The sequence below is a fragment of the Mixophyes fleayi genome, chromosome 3 (genome assembly GCF_038048845.1).
Source record: "Mixophyes fleayi isolate aMixFle1 chromosome 3, aMixFle1.hap1, whole genome shotgun sequence".
Taxonomy (NCBI): Eukaryota; Metazoa; Chordata; class Amphibia; order Anura; family Limnodynastidae; genus Mixophyes; species Mixophyes fleayi.
In genome coordinates, this window is record NC_134404.1 from 68,073,513 (window position 1) to 68,095,317 (window position 21,805).

A 21,805-nucleotide genomic window follows, 5' to 3' on the forward strand; every position below is an offset into this window, starting at 1 on the left:
AGCAATGTAAGATACTAAGGTAGACTTGTAGCACTCCAGCAATGGCAGAATGAGAAGGGAAACCCATAATGAGCACAGTGCAGAAGACAATCATTGCTGACAGATCAAAGATGGTGTTATTCTGTGCCAAACATTTTGTGTAGTCCAAGTAGTGGGTGAGTCAGCAGTAGTGTCCCTTTAATAGTGTATAGGGAGAGGCTTAAGGTAAAGCTGCAGTACAGCGCTGGATCTACAGATATGTAATCCAGGAAAAAAATATTGTGTCTGTAACCATTGACCATGGTTTGATAGTGTACTATTGATGCTTTCCTTTTTTCTGTCTTGTAATCTGTGTTCACCTTTTATTCAACTCTTATGTAACTCCTGAATAACACTTATGTGCCCTGTATAAGGAAAACTGTATTCTTAATTCTAATTGTAAACCAGCAATGCACAAACACAGCAATGCATCCCCCTACAATGCCTCAAACTTGATTGGTTAGATAATCACATGGATACGGATCAATGATCCTCCCCAATTTTATTATTTTATATTGTCAGAATAAAAACCAACAAATGCACAAGGCACTGAATATCAGAAGGTTCCTTAAATATGCTATTTTCACATATGAGCTGACTCCCAGAATTAATTATAGGTGACAGTATCAATGTATTTGCCATATAAACCTTGCCTTGCTATACAGTGCAGCTGATATTCTCCTCGTAAGTTAATAAATAGTTAAGTAGTTACCAAAAAAGCATCTAGATTTGCTATACAGTGAAGCTAAGATTCTCCAAATGTATAAATAGCAGTGATTGGATGGCATGGCAGCTAGTCAATCAGCATTAGTATCATCAGTTTCAGCAGAATATTGTAGACACTCAATGGCATAATGAGTACGGTGCTGTTGGATACATATGCAGTACATTACAACTGGACAGAGCGCAGAAGAGAGCCGGGGACTGCGGGACAGAGAGGCCGCGCATGCGCAGTAGCTATGTGTGGACCAGTGCCCGGCGGTACCGCTCTTACAGCCACTAGACCATGGGGGACTAGGAAACGGAGCATAGTGCTTCCTGTCAACACACATAAATCCTCATTTAGAGGTAGGAACAAGTCCACCCAAAGGAAGTACATTTTCACCTGGCCAAGCCACGTTGTGATACAAGGGGTACAACTTGCTTTTTATAATACTGCCTGCTTTAGAATGCAGCACACAAATACTGGGTCAGTTTATTTTTGCACTGTGATTTAGAGTTGAGTTCGGACAGGCCCCTTCCCAACTCTAAATCTGGCCACACATTTTAAACTTATCCCGCCACCAAGGGCAAACGCAGGGTTTGTAGATAGGGGTTTCATCGCTACGCCACCAGTGGGCATGAACAGCATGAATGGGGGCGTGGCTATAATTTTAGATAGTGCTTGGCTGCTCTCCAACTGTTCCTATCCCCATCATATACACAGGCAATGTTGCGTGCAATACTGTTAGGTGCATGCAGCTCTCACTTTTTCGAGCAGAGCCGTGTGAACTGGGACATATCTTCCAACTGTCCCTACAGTCAGGGCAATGTCCTGACTGAATGTGTCAGAACAGTTGGCAGACTGTCCTGCTCTCTCCTACCTGTTCTTGCTGCTTTTACTACTTGTTGCTGCTGCTTGTGTCCTAAGCTCAGTTGTTGCTTGTCTGGTTCCTGGAATGTTGGGTCCCTGTTTGGAAAAATTACAGGTGAGAAATCCCAGCAATGAGTGAACCAAATTGCCCTCCCTCCCCCAAAGCAACTCGATATTACATCAAAATCACCCACTTTTAATAAATAGGCCTCCAAGCAACCAACTCGGACAGTAAATTAATGTCATTCACCTTTAATAAAAAAAAATTCCCTCCAAACAACCCCAACATTAAATTAATGGTATTTACATTTAATAAATAAATCTATTTCCTCCCAAACATTAAATAATTAGCATTCACTTTTAAGAAATATTTTCCTTCTCCCCAAAGTCAGCCACACATCCAATTAATAGCACCCAAACTACCCCAGCATTAAATGAAAATTCCCATCATCCCACCCTTAATAGGTCTGCCATAACCCCACTATTAAATTAAATATCCCCGTCCTTCACTCCATCAATAAATTAAAAGCTCCCACTCTGAACGGGCTATGAAATTAATATTTCACACCCATCCACATCATATAAAATACCCCCCTATACTTACATTAAAATTAAAAATCCATTTACCCCCTTTCCCACACTTGTATTAAAAGTCCCTCCAAGCCTATGTTTACAAAGGAGCTATTGTAATTATACTGTTAATGTGCGTATTGTCGCTAACCAATAACGATTGTCGGACCTCGAGTTGTGTTTCCAACGCACAAAGATTTATTCGCAAATAATAGAATATATATGCTCAAGCGAAGTAATAGTAAATACAGCCGTTACTTATCGCAGGCACTCTGGATCCAGTGCAGTCATTCAATCCTGAAGTCTGGGGACAAGATGTCTGCATGCTGGATCACAAGCTGCTGCTTATATACGCATCAAATACAGTAATACAATGAAGATGGTATAGCTTGCATCTATTGGTCCAGGTCTCAGGAATGTCCAAGGGGTTGTCAATCATTGGCTGGTTCATCCTAAGGAATCCAAAGGAGGGGGTCATCTCTGCAGGGGGTATGCTCTGCTCTTCTCGCCAAGATTCCTTAGTCTTAAGTAGTTCATAATTCCCTATCATTCATAACTTGTGTATGCACTCTGCGATTCCCTCGCAGAGTGAACCAAACAGTAGGATATGTAACAAGGTTCATTATGATACCACTCATGATGTTATTCCTTCAACCCGTTCCATGTATTTCACTAATATGCATGTAACTCTGATATAACATATAAATACTACTATATTTCGACATAACTGACTATGTGTTGCAACTACCTGTCACTCACCGGACTGTGAGTGCTACTTCTAAGGTAGCTAGGAACCGTGTCCGTCCATTATAATGAGGTACTGCGCATGTGCAGTCCCTTTTAACCTTCAGTTCTGTTCCTTTAACTTAATTGGCTGATCAGGCAACACTCCCTATATTAAGCACCTGTGGTCAATACCACGTGGCCTGATCTTGGAGTCTCATTCCTCATGAGTCTCTGAAGGTGTTCCAGTGCCTGCTCGTGTGTTCAGCTGATGCTGATTCCTGCTTGCCGTTTGTGGTTTCCAGACCACTTCTATTCCTCGTGTTCCTAGTGTCTTCAGCAGCTGATTTCTATCTGCTGCCTCCGTATATCTACAGTTACAGATTACTGCAAACTCTCCTGTTTCATCGTGACTCCAGCAGCTGATTCCTATCCGCTGCCTCCGTATATCTACAGTTACAGATTACTTCAAACTCTCCTGTGTTACATCGCTACTGTTCCAGCTGATTCCTGTTAGCTACTTCGCGTGTCTACAGAGTCCTGCTCGTCTCAGCGCTCCAGTCTGCATTCTACCTGCCGTCAGCTGACCCGCTGCCTACTGCTTCTACAGTGTGTCCATTTGTGTCAACTTGCCTGTTAGCATCGAGTCTACGCTCCTCGGCTTCCAGCTCTGCTACATCGCTTCAACTCTCCCGTGGTCTCCTGCTGTTCAATTCGATATACTACTGCTTCCTGAGTATTTGTCGTCCTTGCTGGCCTACCTACAGTGCGCTGCACCTACCTGCCGCTTCCATTCTGCAAGGACTTCTCATCTCGTCTGTTCCCTGCCGCTCAGGTATCCCTGCAGCTATCTCTAACAGCCTGCTCATCTGAACCATGGTATGCATACTTCTCATTGACTGTGCTGGTGTATTGCATATCCATCTGGACTGAGTTGTTCTACTCCGGAGTTTCCATCCTCTGAGACTATTGTTATTATTGACTGTGTTTCCTTTTGCTGGACTATTCTAGTGACTTTGTTTATCTGTGCAGTGCTGTTCATTCATTATTATTATTGTGTGCAGTTCAATGTGGGATCAAGTTCAGTGTACCCGTGTAGACTCTGCATTGCATTTATCTCCTCGTGTCCTTCCTCACATATATATTCAGTGGTACAACTTGCTAGAGGCAAACCACTGATTCCTGTTTCCCTGTGTCACCAGTTGCATATATCCTCTCACATAAGCAGTGGTACAACTTGCTACACGCAAACCACTGACTTCCCCGTTACCTTCACCTGGATTCCATTCCTTCACTACAGACAGCGGTACAACTTGCTATACGCAGACCGCTGACTTCCACCTCCTTATTACTCCTGGACATTCTTCTCACTATAGCAGTGGTACAACTTGCCGTGCGCAGACCACTGACTACCCTCACGTGTCCTTGTCCATCCAGATCCTCGTGTTCAGTTACCTATTGTTTACCAGTGCTGCTAGTCATAGACTTTCTGAGCATTCTCTAACCATCTGCTGTTTCCAGTTCCATTATCACCCTGCCATCAGAGTATCATATACCAACTCAACTGCTCTGATAAGACCATCAGCGGGTGATACTGGGTAAAGACTCCTAGTGCCCGTGACAGTAAGATCAGGCCATGACAGACCCAGATTCGGAACCCACAGCTAAAGAGATGCTGCAGCATCTGGTCACCCGTGTGGAACAACAGGATGTTCGTCAACAACTATTACTACAATGTTACCAGACGTTAGTCTCCCAAAGAACGTCTGGGCAGAATATTACAGCTTCTGTTGATGCTCCTGTGCTTTCCTCCGTTTCCCCAGTGCCATCCCAGGTGTCTACGGCTTCCACGCTTCACCTGCCAACTCCGTCAAAGTATGATGGAGATCCCAAAACATGTAGAGGTTTCCTCAACCAATGCTCAGTACATTTTGAGCTCCAACCTCAAAACTTTTCGACTCATCGTTCCAGAGTGGCCTATCTCATCTCATTATTCTCCGGACAAGCTCTCGCATGGGATTCCCCTCTGTGGGAAAGAAATGATCCGTTGTTACAGGATAGTGCCAAATTTATTTCCATGTTTCGTAATGTATTCGATGAACCAGGTCGTGTTATTTCCGCTGCCTCCAGCATTCTTCGTTTACGACAGGGTTCTCGTACAGTAGGACAGTACGTCATCCAATTTAGGATCTTAGCCTCTGAGCTTCAGTGGAACACTGAAGCGTTAATTGCCGCCTTCTGGCAGGGGCTCTCGGACAAAATTAAAGATGCACTGACTACTCAAGAACTCCCTACGTCTTTAGAAGATTTGATTTCTCTTTGTCATCGTGTGGATCTCAGATTTCGTGAGAGGGACTCTGAGAGAACTACTTCAGCTAAAACATCTCTTCGTCCCACTTCTCAAATTCGTCCTGCTTCACCTCCGGTAATACCGATGGAGATTGGACGTTCCAAACTAACCTCTGCAGAGAGGAATCGAAGAATTAAGAATAGACTTTGTATCTATTGTGCTGATGCCACACAATTGCTCCAGTCATGCCCCAAAAAATCGGGAAATGCCAGGCCCTAACTAGTTCTGGAGAGGTGAAGTTAGGGTCCCTGGAGTCCTCTCCATCTTCTACGAAATCAAAAACCTGTGCATTTGACGTTACCATTTCATTTGCTACTAAGTCTTTTGAGTCCCAAGCTCTGATTGATTCAGGAGCTGCGGGAAATTTCATTTCTGAATCCCTTGTAAATCAATGGTCCCTACCAGTGATTACCCTGAAGACTCCTATTACGGTGACTGCTATCGATGGATCACGTATTATCAACGGTCTCATCACCCAAAGTACGTCTTCAGTGACCCTTCAGATTGGTGTCCTACACCGAGAAGAAATTTCGTTTTTAATCCTTCCTGTTACTACAAGTCCGATTGTTTTAGGCCTTCCATGGCTTCAATGTCATTCTCCCCAGATTGACTGGCGCACTCCTCAAGTTACGTCTTGGGGACCTGAATGTCACCAACATTGTCTTTCTCGTGTTGTTCCTCGTAGAATACAGCAAACCTCCATTTCACCTTCCTCACCGGGACTTCCTCCTCAGTATGCTTCATTTGCCGACGTCTTTGATAAAGCTCAGTCTGAACGTCTTCCCCCTCATCGTTCATGGGATTGTCGGATTGACCTGTTACCTGGCAAGACTCCACCTAGGTGTCGTGTTTATCCACTTTCATTACCTGAGACTCAGGCTACTGCTGAATACATCCAAGAGAATCTCCAGCGAGGATTTATTCGACCTTCTACTTCTCCCGCTGGAGCTGGGTTCTTTTTCGTGAAGAAGAAAGATGGATCATTACGCCCCTGCATAGATTTTCGTGGACTTAATGCTATCAATATCAAAAATCGGTATCCCATTCCTCTGATTACTGAGTTGTTTGATCGGATCAAGGGAGCCCGGATTTTTACTAAGTTGGATCTTCGTGGTGCCTACAACTTGATTAGAATCAGGTCCGGTGACGAATGGAAAACAGCTTTTAACACCAGAGATGGGCATTATGAATACTTAGTAATGCCCTTCGGGTTATGTAATGCCCCTGCTGTTTTCCAGGGCTTCATTAATGAGATCTTTCGGGACTTGTTATATGTATGTGTCGTAGTATATCTGGACGACATACTCATCTTTTCCCAAGACCTGCCTTCACATCACCAACAAGTGGCCGAAGTTCTTTCCAGACTCCGGAAAAATTCATTATTCTGTAAATTAGAAAAATGTTCATTTGAGTTGCCCCAGATTCCATTTTTGGGTTATATTGTTTCCGGAGTTGGTCTACAAATGGATCCAGAAAAGGTGAATGCTGTGTTACTTTGGCCTCAGCCAACTACTCTTCGTGCCATTCAGCGTTTTTTAGGCTTTACCAATTACTATAGACGCTTCATTCAAGACTTCTCTTCAATTGCATCTCCCATTGTGGCTCTAACTCGCAAAGGGGCCAATACTAAGCAATGGTCATCTGAGGCTCTCCAAGCCTTTCAATTACTTAAAGAGTCCTTCTCCTCTGCTCCCATCCTTCGACAGCCTGATGTGACGCTTCCCTTCTTCCTAGAAGTAGACGCCTCTAATGTTGGTTTAGGAGCCATTCTCTCCCAGAAATCGGAGCAACAAAAATTCCATCCTTGTGCCTTTTACTCTCGGGGTCTTCTGCCTGTGGAGAAGAATTACACCATCGGGGACAAGGAGTTGCTGGCTATTAAAGTAGCATTGGAGGAGTGGAGATATTTGTTAGAGGGAGCTCGTCACCCGGTGACAATTTTTACGGATCATAAAAATTTGTCATACCTACAGTCTGCTCAATGTTTAAATCCTCGTCAGGCAAGATGGTCTCTTTTCTTTTCCCGTTTTGATCTAATCATAACCTTCAAACCAGCTGCAAAGAATAAAAAAGCAGACGCTCTATCTCGAGCCTTTGTGGCATCCTCAGACGTTGAAGAGAGTCCTAACTACTTTATATTAGACCCCAAATGTGTTTCTCTGGCTGCTTCTTCCACTAAAGTGCTACCATTTGGGAAGACCCTCGTGCCTCCTGCTCTTAGAAAAAAAATCCTTTCATGGTTTCACTCTTCTCGTTTCTCTGGACACGCTTGTGAACGCAAGACCTTTGAAATCCTCTCTCGAAGTTATTGGTGGCCTTCTATGAGGTGAGATGTCAAAGAGTTTATTGCAGCATGCGATTTATGCTCCCAGTTCAAGACCCCCGCAGAACTCCAGCGGGGTTGCTTCAGCCACTACCCATTCCATCTAAGCCTTGGACCCATATTAGTATGGACTTTGTTACTGAGCTTCCTCCTAGTAAGAATTGCAACACCATTTGGGTAGTGGTGGATAGATTTTCGAAGATGGCGCATTTCATTCCCTTGTCTGGTTTACCTTCTTCTTCTACCCTGGCTAAACATTTCATTAGAGAAATTTTCCGTATCCATGGATGTCCGTCGGAGATCGTGTCAGATAGCGGAGTACAATTCGTTTCCAGATTCTGGCGGGCCCTTTGCAAGACCTTGGGCATACGATTAGCACTCTCATCTTCCTACCATCCCCAATCGAACGGAAAAACTGAAAGAGTCAACCAAGATCTTGAGACTTTCTTAAGGATGTTCTAGTCAGCCAATCAAGACAACTGGGTAGAATTACTTCCTTGGGCTGAATTCGCTCATAACAACATGTACCATGAGTCATCATCTAAAACTCCATTCTTTGTGGTTTACGGTCACCATCCGTCTTTCCCGGAATTTCCTGCCCTCCCGCCCACCCAAGTTCCTGCTGTTGAGACTTTGTGTCAAACCTTCAAAAATATTTGGGCTCAGGTAAAAACCTGTTTAAAGAAGACATCTGCCAGATATAAGTCTTTTGCGGACAAAAAGAGACGGGCTATTCCACCATTGAAAGTCGGAGACCGGGTGTGGCTATCTACTAAGAATATTTGTTTGAAGGTTCCATCCACGAAATTTGCTCCCCGTTTTATTGGTCCATATAGGATCATTCAAGTTATAAATCCAGTTTGCTTCAAACTTTTACTTCCCAAGAGTCTTCGTATTTCCAACGCCTTCCATGTTTCCTTGCTCAAACCTCTCATCATCAACCGTTTCTCGGTCCCTCCTTCAGCACCTCGGCCACTTCAAGTTCATCAGGAGGAAGACTTTGAGATTACTCAGGTTTTGGATGCTAAAATTTTGCGAGGAGTTCTTCGTTTCCTCGTGCATTGGAAAGGCTTTGGTCCTGAGGAGCGTTCATGGATCAAAGCTGAAGATCTCAACGCTCCAGCCCTCTTGAAAAAGTTCTATACCAAATTTCCGGACAAACCCGGTTCCAGGCGTTCTGTGCCCACCTTTAAAAGGGGGGGTACTGTCACTCACCGGACTGTGAGTGCTACTTCTAAGGTAGCTAGGAACCGTGTCCGTCCATTATAATGCGGTACTGCGCATGTGCAGTCCCTTTTAACCTTCAGTTCTGTTCCTTTAACTTAATTGGCTGATCAGGCAACACTCCCTATATTAAGCACCTGTGGTCAATACCACGTGGCCTGAACTTGGAGTCTCATTCCTCATGAGTCTCTGAAGGTGTTCCAGTGCCTGCTCGTGTGTTCAGCTGATGCTGATTCCTGCTTGCCGTTTGTGGTTTCCAGACCACTTCTATTCCTCGTGTTCCTAGTGTCTTCAGCAGCTGATTCCTATCCGCTGCCTCCGTATATCTACAGTTACAGATTACTGCAAACTCTCCTGTGTTTCATCGTGATTCCAGCAGCTGATTCCTATCCGCTGCCTCCGTGTATCCACAGTTACAGATTACTGCAAACTCCCCTGTGTTTCATCGTGACTCCAGCAGCTGATTCCTATCCGCTGCCTCCGTATATCTACAGTTACAGATTACTTCAAACTCTCCTGTGTTACATCGCTACTGGTCCAGCTGATTCCTGTTAGCTACTTCAGCGTGTCTACAGAGTCCTGCTCGTCTCAGCGCTCCAGTCTGCATTCTACCTGCCGTCAGCTGACCCGCTGCCTACTGCTTCTACAGTGTGTCCATTTGTGTCAACTTGCCTGTTAGCATCGAGTCTACGCTCCTCGGCTTCCAGCTCTGCTACATCGCTTCAACTCTCCCGTGGTCTCCTGCTGTTCAATTCGATATACTACTGCTTCCTGAGTATTTGTCGTCCTTGCTGGCCTACCTACAGTGCGCTGCACCTACCTGCCGCTTCCATTCTGCAAGGACTTCTCATCTCGTCTGTTCCCTGCCGCTCAGGTATCCCTGCAGCTATCTCTAACAGCCTGCTCATCTGAACCACGGTATGCATACTTCTCATTGACTGTGCTGGACTCTGGACTGAGTTGTTCTCCTCCGGAGTTTCCATCCTCTGAGACTATTGCTATTATTGACTGTGTTTCCTTTTGCTGGACTATTCTAGTGACTTTGTTTATCTGTGCAGTGCTGTTCATTCATTATTATTATTGTGTGCAGTTCAACGTGGGATCAAGTTCAGTGTACCCGTGTAGACTCTGCATTGCATTTATCTCCTCGTGTCATTCCTCACATATATATTCAGTGGTACAACTTGCTAGAGGCAAACCACTGATTCCTGTTTCCCTGTGTCACCAGTTGCATATATCCTCTCACATAAGCAGTGGTACAACTTGCTACACGCAAACCACTGACTTCCCCGTTACCTTCACCTGGATTCCATTCCTTCACTACAGACAGCGGTACAACTTGCTATACGCAGACCGCTGACTTCCACCTCCTTATTACTCCTGGACATTCTTCTCACTATAGCAGTGGTACAACTTGCCGTGCGCAGACCACTGACTACCCTCACGTGTCCTTGTCCATCCAGATCCTCGTGTTCAGTTACCTATTGTTTACCAGTGCTGCTAGTCATAGACTTTCTGAGCATTCTCTAACCATCTGCTGTTTCCAGTTCCATTATCACCCTGCCATCAGAGTATCATATACCAACTCAACTGCTCTGATAAGACCATCACCGGGTGATACTGGGTAAAGACTCCTAGTGCCCGTGACACTACCATTAATGTGTACTATTTTATAAGTATGCGTGTTTGTGCGAATGTGTGGTAAAAGACCGATTACTGTTGCTGCCACGTGTAGTGGATGCGTACGCCCTTTCACGCCACAGCATGCCCTTGTACGTAGTAGCGTACCGTAAGCATCTTTTCAGACAAAGACAACCAAGTTTGCTAGACTTTAATTGAAATGACTTTATCCAATTTGCTGACTTAGACAATACATTAAATCCCCCACTTACATTAAAAGCACATGATAACCCCCCCACACGCACACACACACTCACATTCACATACACACACACACACACACACACACACACACATACACATTCACACACTGACACACTTACCCTCTTCCTCTAATGCTGTGTCTTGTGTGCTCCATCTGCACACATGAGACATGCAGGCAGTGGATAGAGCAGCGGGGATACAAAGCAGGGGAGAGAGGGATGGGGACACACAGCAAGGGAGAGATGGATGTGTGCAGATAGAAACGATCTGCACACAAGCTGCAAAGTGATTGGTCCCGGGGGCAGGGTCCAGCTACCTGAAGCATACAGTGCCCCAGGCTGGGACGGGGGTTTCCAGGCACTTGGATACCCCCCTTGATTTGCCTAGGGCCATCCTGAAGCACAACATGGTTTGGCTGAAGTGTAAAATGTATGTCTCTAGTTGGATTTATTCTTAATTCTAAATGAGGTTTGCAATATTGCCGAAGCGAATAAATGTTATAATTTTGACCTTGTTTCTTGCACCGTAAGTTGTCATATTTTTAAAAAGTCCATCCCTCTAAAGTCACAAATTTTTATCTTTGATTTCCAGTGCTAACTCTTTATACTCTCCATCCCGTCAGGATATTTAACAGGCTTGGGATTAGGTGCATGAGCTAGGCAATTTTTTTTTTTTTTTTAATACCTCTAAAAATCGATCAATCGTGATGCTTTGACATAATTGCATAATTGCATAGCAAGGAGGGAGGGGGGTTGCAAGATTTTCTGTACAGGAGTCCTACCCAGAATTATAGGTGTTTACCAGAAATTCCAAGAGAGTGGGCAAGTATGATCTTGTTGCTCCCCGTACCACTTCCTCCTGAACACTTATCAGGCAGTTCTACAATTGGTTTATAGCTATTTGTGATCCTGTCCTGCACTATCAGTCAATAGACTGCTTTGATTGGGAGGAAAGCTCACTGAGCAGAGGGTGAAAGAGATGTCACAGTGGTTAGTAAGTATCTATAATATGCAGACCAATACCTAGTGCTAATTATAGGCTATACTTGGCATCAGATATGGGTATGAATATTTGAATTGCACAGGATATGGGTCTGCAAGTTAGACGTTGCACTTTACATTGCTCTCTATATTAGACTTGACAACAGATAGAGCTCTCCATATTAAACTTGGTACTCAGTATGGATCTGCATATTGGACTTGACATGTGGTATAACTCTGCATATTAGAATCTACACCAAATCCTTTATATTGCATCAGACACCAGACAAGGGTCAGCTGATTATACATGGAACTAAATATGTTTATGTTTTATATACTTGGTACCAGATATAAGTCAGCATATTATACCTGGCACCAAATTGTTATTTGAATCAACCATATTCTCCATCACACAGTATTTTAATCTGATGTATACCAGACTATCGTGCTTGATCTCTACTTTGAAATTGTCAAAGACTGTAAATGGTATGGTGGCTTAACTGCCTATTAGGATTTGACACTATCTTACCAAAGGTGCAGAATTGAATGGCCTACTAGTCTTTACTGCTGACCTTCGGATGTAAAGGACTTTTTAGACCACTAGGTTCGCCCGCTAGGAATCAACTAACTACAGACAGACTAATAGTTGCAGAACAAAACACAAATGTGATCAGGGGCTGAGTCAGGGCTCAATCCGGCAGATGAAAGGTCAGACAAGCTGAGGTCAGTATCCGAGATTCAGACAAGCAAGGAGACATCAGTGACAATAATGGTCAGGGACAGGCTGAATCAGGATTGAAGGTAACAATACAAAGCAAAGGCTGCAAAGCTACACATACCTTGTTGTTAAGGCACAAGAGAGTACACTGAGCTGGTTTTCCAATTCGGCACCTACTGACATTAGCAGGTGCAAATTGATGTGCAGCCACTCCCTCGGGAAAGGAATAGGAAAGAGAGAAATCAGGCAAGCATCTAGGACAGACGGGAGCTGGCCCTTTAAGTACCAATGCCAAGAGCATATGAATGTGGTTATATACATATACCACTTTCCATAGAAATCTCCATGTCAGTAGAACCCTCCATTGTCGAAGTCAGAAAACATGACAAGTTGTATTTTTATAGTGATGCATTTGAATAACATTGTGGTAATTTATTCATTTATTCTTCTGTATGAGGAGTTTATCAAATTGATGGTTTAGGAGATGAATACAACTAATTTACCTGCTTAAATGGTTTATGCAGTTGACTTTGAACTTGATCTATAAAATTGATTTTACCATGATTTGCTCTTTCCCAATCCCTTAACATATAATTCAGAGAGTAAAATTAAACTTCCATCTACCCTCAAAAAACAATCAGGTAAATATAATGACTTCTGCTGGTGTCAAGAGGCTGTGTTCTAATAACTTGTGTGTCTGTTAATCAATACCTTGTACAATTACATTGCAGCTGAGTTACTGCAAGGGAGAGAAGAGCTGCAGATACCTCACTTTCTAAACAGGGCAAAATATACCAGATGTATTAGAACATATTAATTTATAATAACACAGTAATACTGGGAAAGGTGTTAGAGGAGTATGCGACCACATTAAGGAAGGTGGCCGGTCCTGGAGAAGGAACCAGCTAACAAGAACTATGAGGAGTGAGGTAATAGGCTGAACGAGCCTAAACTAATTACATATGGAATGACAGGGAGTTAAACATGGAAAAAAGGGGTTAACAAGGATGATGCAGGTATGGCCAATGAGGACACAGGGAGGAGCAGAGATTGTAGTTATATCCTCTTCCTGTGGGCGGCCCGATCTCTTGTTCCTGCATCGTTTGAAGAGAACACAGGAGTCTCAGGCGCAGTATCTCTAAGATTTATTCTGTATTGTCTAACATTTTCAGTTGTTTCTTTTTTAATATCCTTTCTGCCCTCTGTCCTTTTGCCTGTCATTTCCCAACCCTGCGCCCCCATACCCGCTCTCTCTCTCCGTCTCCCATTGCAGAACCCCCCCTCCTCTAGCCTCCATATCTCTCCTTACTCTCCCGTTTGCCTCTCTCTCCCCTGCCCCCCCCTTGTTTCCGCATGCCCAGACCCAAGAGATCAGCACAGCCCCCTACCCGCTTCCGCGAGGGACCCTCGCTGCCCATCGCCACCAAACCGTCCTCGGCACCTCTGGTTCCCCAGTCCCTCCCCCTCCTCAGGCCCCATCGACGGGCACCGCTCGGGATATCCCGAGGCCCATTAGCAGGGCTCGGCGCCGCGGACGAGCGGCTGCGGCGGCCTCCCCCTTGACATCCAGTGAGGTCAGCGGTGTTGGACCCCGAGGGGGGGGCCTCGCTTCCGGCCATTCCCCAGCGTGAGAGAGATTGAGCGGTTTCTCCCTCCCTCTTCTCCTGTTCTGGGTCTTGGTGGCACTGTAGGTACAGGTGTTAACCAGGAGAGTCAGCAGGTTCAGGTGCCAGGCACCTGCGGTACCCCTCCCCCTCCCGCCGCATATTTACGTCACCCCCTTACCGCGGCCAGTCTAGGTTTTACACGGCCACGCCACCCAGGACACTAGGAGCCTTCAGGTATGAACTGCAAGGTGCGCAACCCCCTTCCCCCCGAGCCCATACCTCTGCAGGAACATTCTTAGCGGTCTCTAGCTGGCATCTTCCCCCACCCTCCCCTCATGTCCATCTCCTTCAACCCCCACCACCCATCCCCTTGGGCCTCTAGACAGGACTTGCCCCAGCAGGCAGGGCAGCAATTTTCCCAGCGGGACTCTCCGCTCCTGTTCTCCCTAGAGCCTCAGGCAGGGGTTTCCAATTTCTTACAATCACGATCCCCCTACCCAGTGAGTCAGGGTGCTAGTGCAGTTACCCCACAGCCATTCAAACAGGCCGGCGGCACTCAAGGTGCTGGCCCTCCCCTCCCAGTGGTTCAGAGTTCCGCAATGTCACCTAGGTCATTCGACCCGTCATCATCCTGGCCATTCCCCCCTCCGGTTTTTCAGGATCAGCCCAGGCCCTCAGGTTGCGGCCCCGGCCCACATCTTTCCCCTCCGAGCCCCAGACTTTTCCCGACTGCATCAGATCAGGGTTGGTCCGCTCCCTACCACCCACCTGTCCCCTATCTGAGTTATGTACCAACATCACATAGGCCTCTCACAAACAATAGATTTCAACCTAACCCTGATCAGCAGTCACCCCTACCTCCTCGGGGAACAGGTTATACGAGTCCTTCCACAGACACTGGGGCCCCGGTTCCCATTCCCATGCCACTGCTGTCACAGCCCCAAGCAAAAATGGGGCCTCCCAATTCAGCTCAACCCGAGAGCGCTCCTTCCCAACCTGTTGTGCACGACATTTCAAATGTTCTTTCTTTACCAGGAGCGCAGGATAATAATGCAGGAGGTGCGTCTGGGCCCATTCGGGAGCAGACGGAGGAGAACTCTCAGGGCACAGCAGCGGTGGCGGCTACAGCAGCACAAGGATCTATGGCGGTTGACCAGCCTGGGCAAATGGGTGAGCATGAAAGGCGTAATTCACAACTGTCAAACACAGTTAGTCCACCTAGATCCACAACAAGTGAGGGTTCGTCGGGCTCTGAGCGGGGGTAGCGCAAGCTTATTACAATTCTGAACAAGCATTTCAAAGGGGCTAAGAGTTCACGTAGTCAACCAGATCTGGGAACGGTTAGTCCGGTAAAGTTAGGGGGCCCTTTAGTCAAATGTGAGAACACGGTACTGCTTACTTCGATACGCCCTAGCGTGAAGGACAAAATATGTAAGGGTTATTATGTTGACATGTTCTCGATCACAGAGAAGGCTAGGAAGGAAGCCATAGCAGCTTGTGCGTGGGGTGGTATAGGCTCTGAAGCGTTCCGATGTTTCCCCAATTGGCTAATAGGTTTTTGTATGTTTACAGGCTGCTATTTAGAGACTAGACCTCAGGCTAATGTGGACGTTTGGAGATATTTGCACCTGATTACTGAAATGTCAGTCCGCGACGGGCCTATAATCTGGCGGCGCTATGATGAGAGTTTTAGGGGGAAGGTTTCGGGCCAGAGGATGATACCTTTTGCTTTTAAAGATGTCGAGACATGGATGTGGCTAATACGCCCAAGTGTTGCTGAAAGTCAAACAACAACAGACACCAGGTTTCAGTCGGCAAGGAGGCGCGGTCCTCCCGGAGCTCCAGGAACCGTTGTTTTGCTTTCAACTCCTCCACATGTTCTAGAGGGGATACATGCAAGTATCAACATGCATGCTCGAACTGCCGGGGAAGTCACTCAGCAAGGGATTGCCCCAGGGGACCCACCAATACGGGCAGGGGTCGCGGCCATCCCGGACCCTCTGGGCAAGGCCCAGTCGCCCATTAATTTAACGGTTTTGAACAAATGGCTCAGACTTTTTCCCGACGCATCCCAATCTCAATTCCTGAAACAAGGCTTTCACAAGGGCTTTCGAATCTCAACTTGCAGGGAGCTGTAGCATCTAGAAACCTTAAGTCAGCTTATGAGTTGCCAGAGATACTATTCGAAAAATTCTGTAAGCAAGTGAGTTTAGGGCGCATGGTTGGTCCTTTTCCATGGCCCCCGTTAGACAAATTGGTAATTTCACCCGTTGGGATAGTCCCTAAAAAGGTTGCGGGTAAATTTTAATTGATCCAACATCTTTCCCACCCACAAGGGCGATCCGCTAACGACGCCATCGAGGTCTGCAATAGCTCGGTGGTCTATCAATCGTTGACAAGGCACTGTCATTAGTACAAAATGTAAGGCGCCGTCCCTGTGCTGTGTCCGTCACACAGGGACGGACGCCTGCTTCCTCCGATGAGTATCAACCAGGCACATTACCAGGTAGGCGTCAGTGCGTCCCATTGCCCACGGGACGCTACTAGCAAACTCCGGCGGTGGTGATCAGCATCACTACCGCCAATAGGTAGCCCTGATAGCTTATACTATTTATAGCCGGCTCTGGCACCTAGTGGGTGCCATAGTATTAGGTCCCTAATCTCCAGCGTCCCAGTGTGTTTATTCTTGGTGCTTTCTGTGTATGACCCGGCCTGATTCTGACTACTCCTGCTTTCTGTGCTCCTCGTGAATTGACCCAGGCTACGTTTGACGATTTTGCTATCTCCAGCGCTCCTGATATCTGACCCGGCTAAGTTCTTGACTACGATTACGGATTCAACCACAATCTCCTGACACCTCTTCCATCCTATCGCTTCACTGGTTGCTCCCTCTGAGGACCGCGACCTGCGTGTCTCCCACAGCAAATTCCACACTCCCTTGCGGGGGTTCCTGGCGAAGACCTGGGACACGTTAGACTCCGCGCCTCTTTGGTGAGTAGTGATGAAACCAGTAAGCTGAATATTCCTGAGTTTCGTGACACAAAAGTTCGGAAAAGGCATTTTTTTGTCAAATAATGTCAGTATACCAAATTTCAGGTCATTCGGATGAGCCCTTTCTGAGAAAATAGTTTTTTCCACAGACACACACACACTAACACACGCCGCTACACATGCAGGGGCAGATCTAGAAAATGTTTGTTCCCCGGGGGGATGTTAGGGCAGGGCGATTTAGGCCCCGCCCCCTTTCCGACTTCTGGGGCTGCCGGGGGCTGCATAGTATGTGCAGGTCCGCTCGGCAGGGACAGGCAGGGACAGTGTGCTGCCCGGCTGCTCTGATTGTGTTTAAAACACAATCAGAGCAGCCGGGCAGCACACTGTCTCTGCCAAACGGACCTGCACATACTGTGCAGCCGTCGGCAGCAAACCTCTGCTGGATCCGCCACTGTACACATGTGTGTTCATGAGGTAAAATTACCTCACAAAAATGAGTTTGACCCCTCAACTCGTCAATAATGTCAGTATTCCAAATTTCAGCCCTTTTTGAGGGTTTTTTTCCACACACACTAAGAATTTAGTAGGTCAGTTAACCCGTGCATGATACTCATGCATTCTAGTCAAATCAAGCTACTTAAGGTGTTAAAAACTCCCCACTGTCACCCCCGGCAACCACCAACCACTCCCAACTGTCACTTCTCCTTCAAGAAATATATAGGTCAGTGTATAACTCTGCCCAGCAGGTGGCGCTGCAGCTTGGTTTTGGTTTTTTTTCACACACACACAGACTAAAACACGCCACTAGACATTTATATTAATATATATATATATTTATTTTTTTTAGGGGCCCGGTACACTGCATTGCCCGGGGGCCCATAGAGTTGTTAAGGTGGCCCTGCATCCAGAATCTTTCCACTTGATGGGGTTTAAGCTACCCAACGGTTTCTACATAGATAGGTGCCTTCCCATGGAATGCTCAATCTCATGCGCATTTTTTGAGATGTTCAGCTCCTTCCTGCACTGGTGTATCCAGGCCGGGACGGGGCACCATGGGATAGCACACTACCTAGACGACTTCTTGTTCATAGGCCCCGCACTATCCACGGTTTGTGCGGATACATTATCATCAGCAAAAACACTGTTTTTCGAGATGGGGGTTCCAATCGCCCATGATAAGACGGAAGGGCCTACAACCTGCTTGTCTTATTTAGGCATAAAAATTGATACAGTATCCGGGTGCTGTAGGTTACCTATGGAAAAGGTCCAAAAACTTTCGGATTTAATAGTGGAAGTAATTTCAGCCCCTTCGAAACCACTCCGCTGCATTCAGTCCCTGTTAGGTTCCTTTAATTTTGCCTGTCGCATTATACCTCTAGGTAGAATATTCTGTTGGAAACTCCAATTGGCCACGACTGGCCTGTCGAAACCACAGGCGAGGGTTCGCCTTGCAAAAGATTTCAAACAGGATATGTGAATTTAGTTGGAATTTTTGCAGAATTTTAATGGAACCTGAATATGGCCAACCCCAATTATTGCTAGCCCATCGCTTGATTTGCACACGGATGCGTCCGGTGCCATCGGATTTGGAGCCTTTTTTCAAGGGGAATGGTGTGCCGCCCATTGGCCGGCATCTTGGGTAGAAAATGAGCTCGTGAAGAACCTGTTTGTTCTAGAACTATTTCCCATAGTGGTCTCACTGGAGCTGTGGTCGGATAGATTCCGGGGCCGGAGTGTAGATTTTTGGTGTGACAACCTCGGGGTCGTGCTAGCGATCAATAGCCAAACCGCTACCTCCCTTCTGGTGATTAACTTGTTGCGCAAATTAATATTACGGTGCCTTACTCATGATATTACATTTCGTGCGCGTCATGTCCTCGGAGTAAGAAATTATATTGCGGATGCCCTTTCACGTTTCAACTGGCGGCACTTTAGAGAGTAAGCCCCACACGCAAAACTAACTGGTACCCCTTGCCCCTCTTATGTTTGGCAGATGGTCGAGTCGGCATAAGGAGTCTGGCGGAGGCGTCCCTGGCCAACACGACCAAGAAGGCATATCGGGCAGCATGGAGACAGTGGGTGAATTGGTTAGGTGATAGGGAAGGGGTCTCTGCAACAGCAGCAAGGTGAAATTTGTAATTTCATGTTGTCTAAGTTTAATGATGGCACTTCAAAAACCTCCATGTCCACGGCACTAGCGGGAATTTTATTTATGTCACATTTATATGGTAGTTTTGATCCCACTAAGTCATTCATCATATCCAAAGCCATTAAAGGGTAGGTGAAGTTGCGTCCCGTGGTTCCCGATAATAGAAGACCCATTGATAGTGGCATGCTTAAAAAATTGATAGACATATTGACAAATATAACAAATGATTTATTTGAGTCCCTTCTTTTTTGCGTGGCCTTCTCACTTGCTTTTCATGGGGTTTTTCGAGTTTGCGAGCTAGAGGCTCAGTCTAGATTTAGTTTGGGCACAGCTTTGATAGCCAGGAACATGGCAGCACAGTGGCCAAGTGGTTAGCACTTCTGCCTCGCAGCACTGGGGTCATGAGTTCGATTCCTGACCATGGCCTTATCTGTGTGGAGTTTGTATGTTCTCCCTGTGTTTGCGTGGATTTCCTCCGGGTGCTCCGGTTTCTTCCCACACTCCAAAAAAAAACATACTGGTAGGTTAATTGGCTGCAATCAAAATTGACCCTAATCTATCCCTCTATGTCTGTCTATCTCCCTCTCTGTCTGTCTGTCTATGTCTGTGTGTGAGTGTGTGTCTATATTAGGGAATTTAGATTGTAAGCTCCAATGGGGCAGGGACTGATGTGAATGAGTTCTCTGTACAGCGCTGCGGAATTAGTGGCGCTATATAAATAAACGATGATGATGATGATGATGATGATGGTTAGTACTGATTCACATGTGCATTGTAAAGTGGTGAAGTCCAAGACGGACCAAACGGGTAAAGGACAGTGGGTGTTTTTGTCAGCCCGTAGTGATCACAGCATATATCCTGTGGCCCTGTGTACAAGATGGTCCAAGGTGTGGCCCCATGGGGCAGATTTATGGTTGGTACATGCTGATGGCTCGCCACTAATAAAGTTCCAATTTGGCACACTTTTGAAGTTATCCCTGACTCGCTTGGGATTTGATTCCAAATTATACGGTACTCACTCATTTAGAATCGGTGCAGCTACTGCTGCGGCTGAGATGGGAGCTCCTCCTGAGACTATTAAACAGCTAGGACGGTGGAAGTCTGAAGCTTATAGGAAATATGTTAGACCCCAAAAGTGAATCCCGGTCATCAAGCTGTTAACCCAGGGCTACTCTGCTCGTCGCTTTTAGCGGGGGCACGAAGGGATTTTATCCCATTGATCCTTGGAAGGCCTGATTAGTGGTGTGCCCCCAAGGTTTTCTTTGGATTTTTACCTTTGTTTGGGTCAACATGCTTTTCCCTATAAAAACACTTCCCCCCCCTTCCTTATTTGTCCGTTTAAGCCTCTTGCCCATTTAAGAAATTCATTATTGCATTGGTCATGTGATAAATAGTTCTTTCATATCCTTTGCCTAGGTGTCCCTCCTGTGAAGATCAAGGTTTGTATTATGGGCGACTCGTTTGTGTACTGGGCAGCCAGACACCAATTAGCTAAGGATTGGAGTTCCTTCCCCTCGCCAGTTGACATCAGGTGGGTAGAGAAGAGAGGTTTAAAATGGAAAGATATTATACCTTTGATTGAGGAAGAAGTTGAGAACAGGCTATCAAATATAATAGTCATACATCTGTGTGGGAATGATCTCGGTAAGGGTAAATCTAGGGTCTGTGCTGGGGCCTTCCTTTACCTTTTTTAGTCCTCTCTATTTCTTTGTGGCCATGCACGACAGAGTTGGAGAGTGAGGGCTGATGTTGGTGTGTGTTGTCCATTGTGTCAGCGAACCCTTCCACCGCGGGGCTTGTGCAATGACAGCAAGAAGTAAGGGACTATGTCTGACTGTCTCCTCAAGTCTCCTGACACTTTTGGAGCCACACCATGCTAGTGAGCTGCCTGTCACAGGTATAGAATTATTGGTTTATTTAAATTTGTTAAAAGAAACAATATGTTAGTTATTGCCTATACAGCAGTGTGTGTTATTATTAAGACATTTTTTGTAGAGGATAGCCTAATGCTTTTCAAGCCAGCAAAAAGATGTATCCATGCCCCCAGCAATGTGGTCACAACCACTTTGGTGGTGCGATCCTGCACAGCAGAATCACATTAATGTATATCAAAGGCAACTATGTACAGAGCCTCAAGCAGTTGCTGTACAGGGGCCCAAAATTCCTCTTGGCAGCCCTGTGTACTGTATGCGGCCATGGATCTATAGATTCGTTCATCTCCTACTCCCATCTTCTCTGTACCACTCTGTAGTGGAGGCCTAAAGGGTTCACTCTCATTCATTGCTAAAAAATTTATATTTCATGTACCTATTCTTTTTTCAAAACAGGGCCCCAACATTCCAGCATCCAGTCAAGCAGCAACTGAGCACAAGACACCAGCAGCAACAAGTAGTGAAAGCTGGAAGAACAAGTAAGAGAGGGTAGGACAATCTGCAAACTGTCCTGATTCTGGTAGGGCAGTCCTGATATTGGTTGACTGTCCCACTCATTCAGGACTTTGTGACTGCAAGGACAGTTAGGAGGTATGTTCCACTTCACATGACTCTTTTGGTGAAGAGGGAGCTGTTCACAATACTGTTAAGTGCATTGCTGTGTATTGAATTGGATGAAAAGGGGTTAGAGAAGTACCTAGAACTGGCCAAAATGATCATATCCACTCTGACAGCATTGTTTGCCCCTGCATTCAGTCACGTGA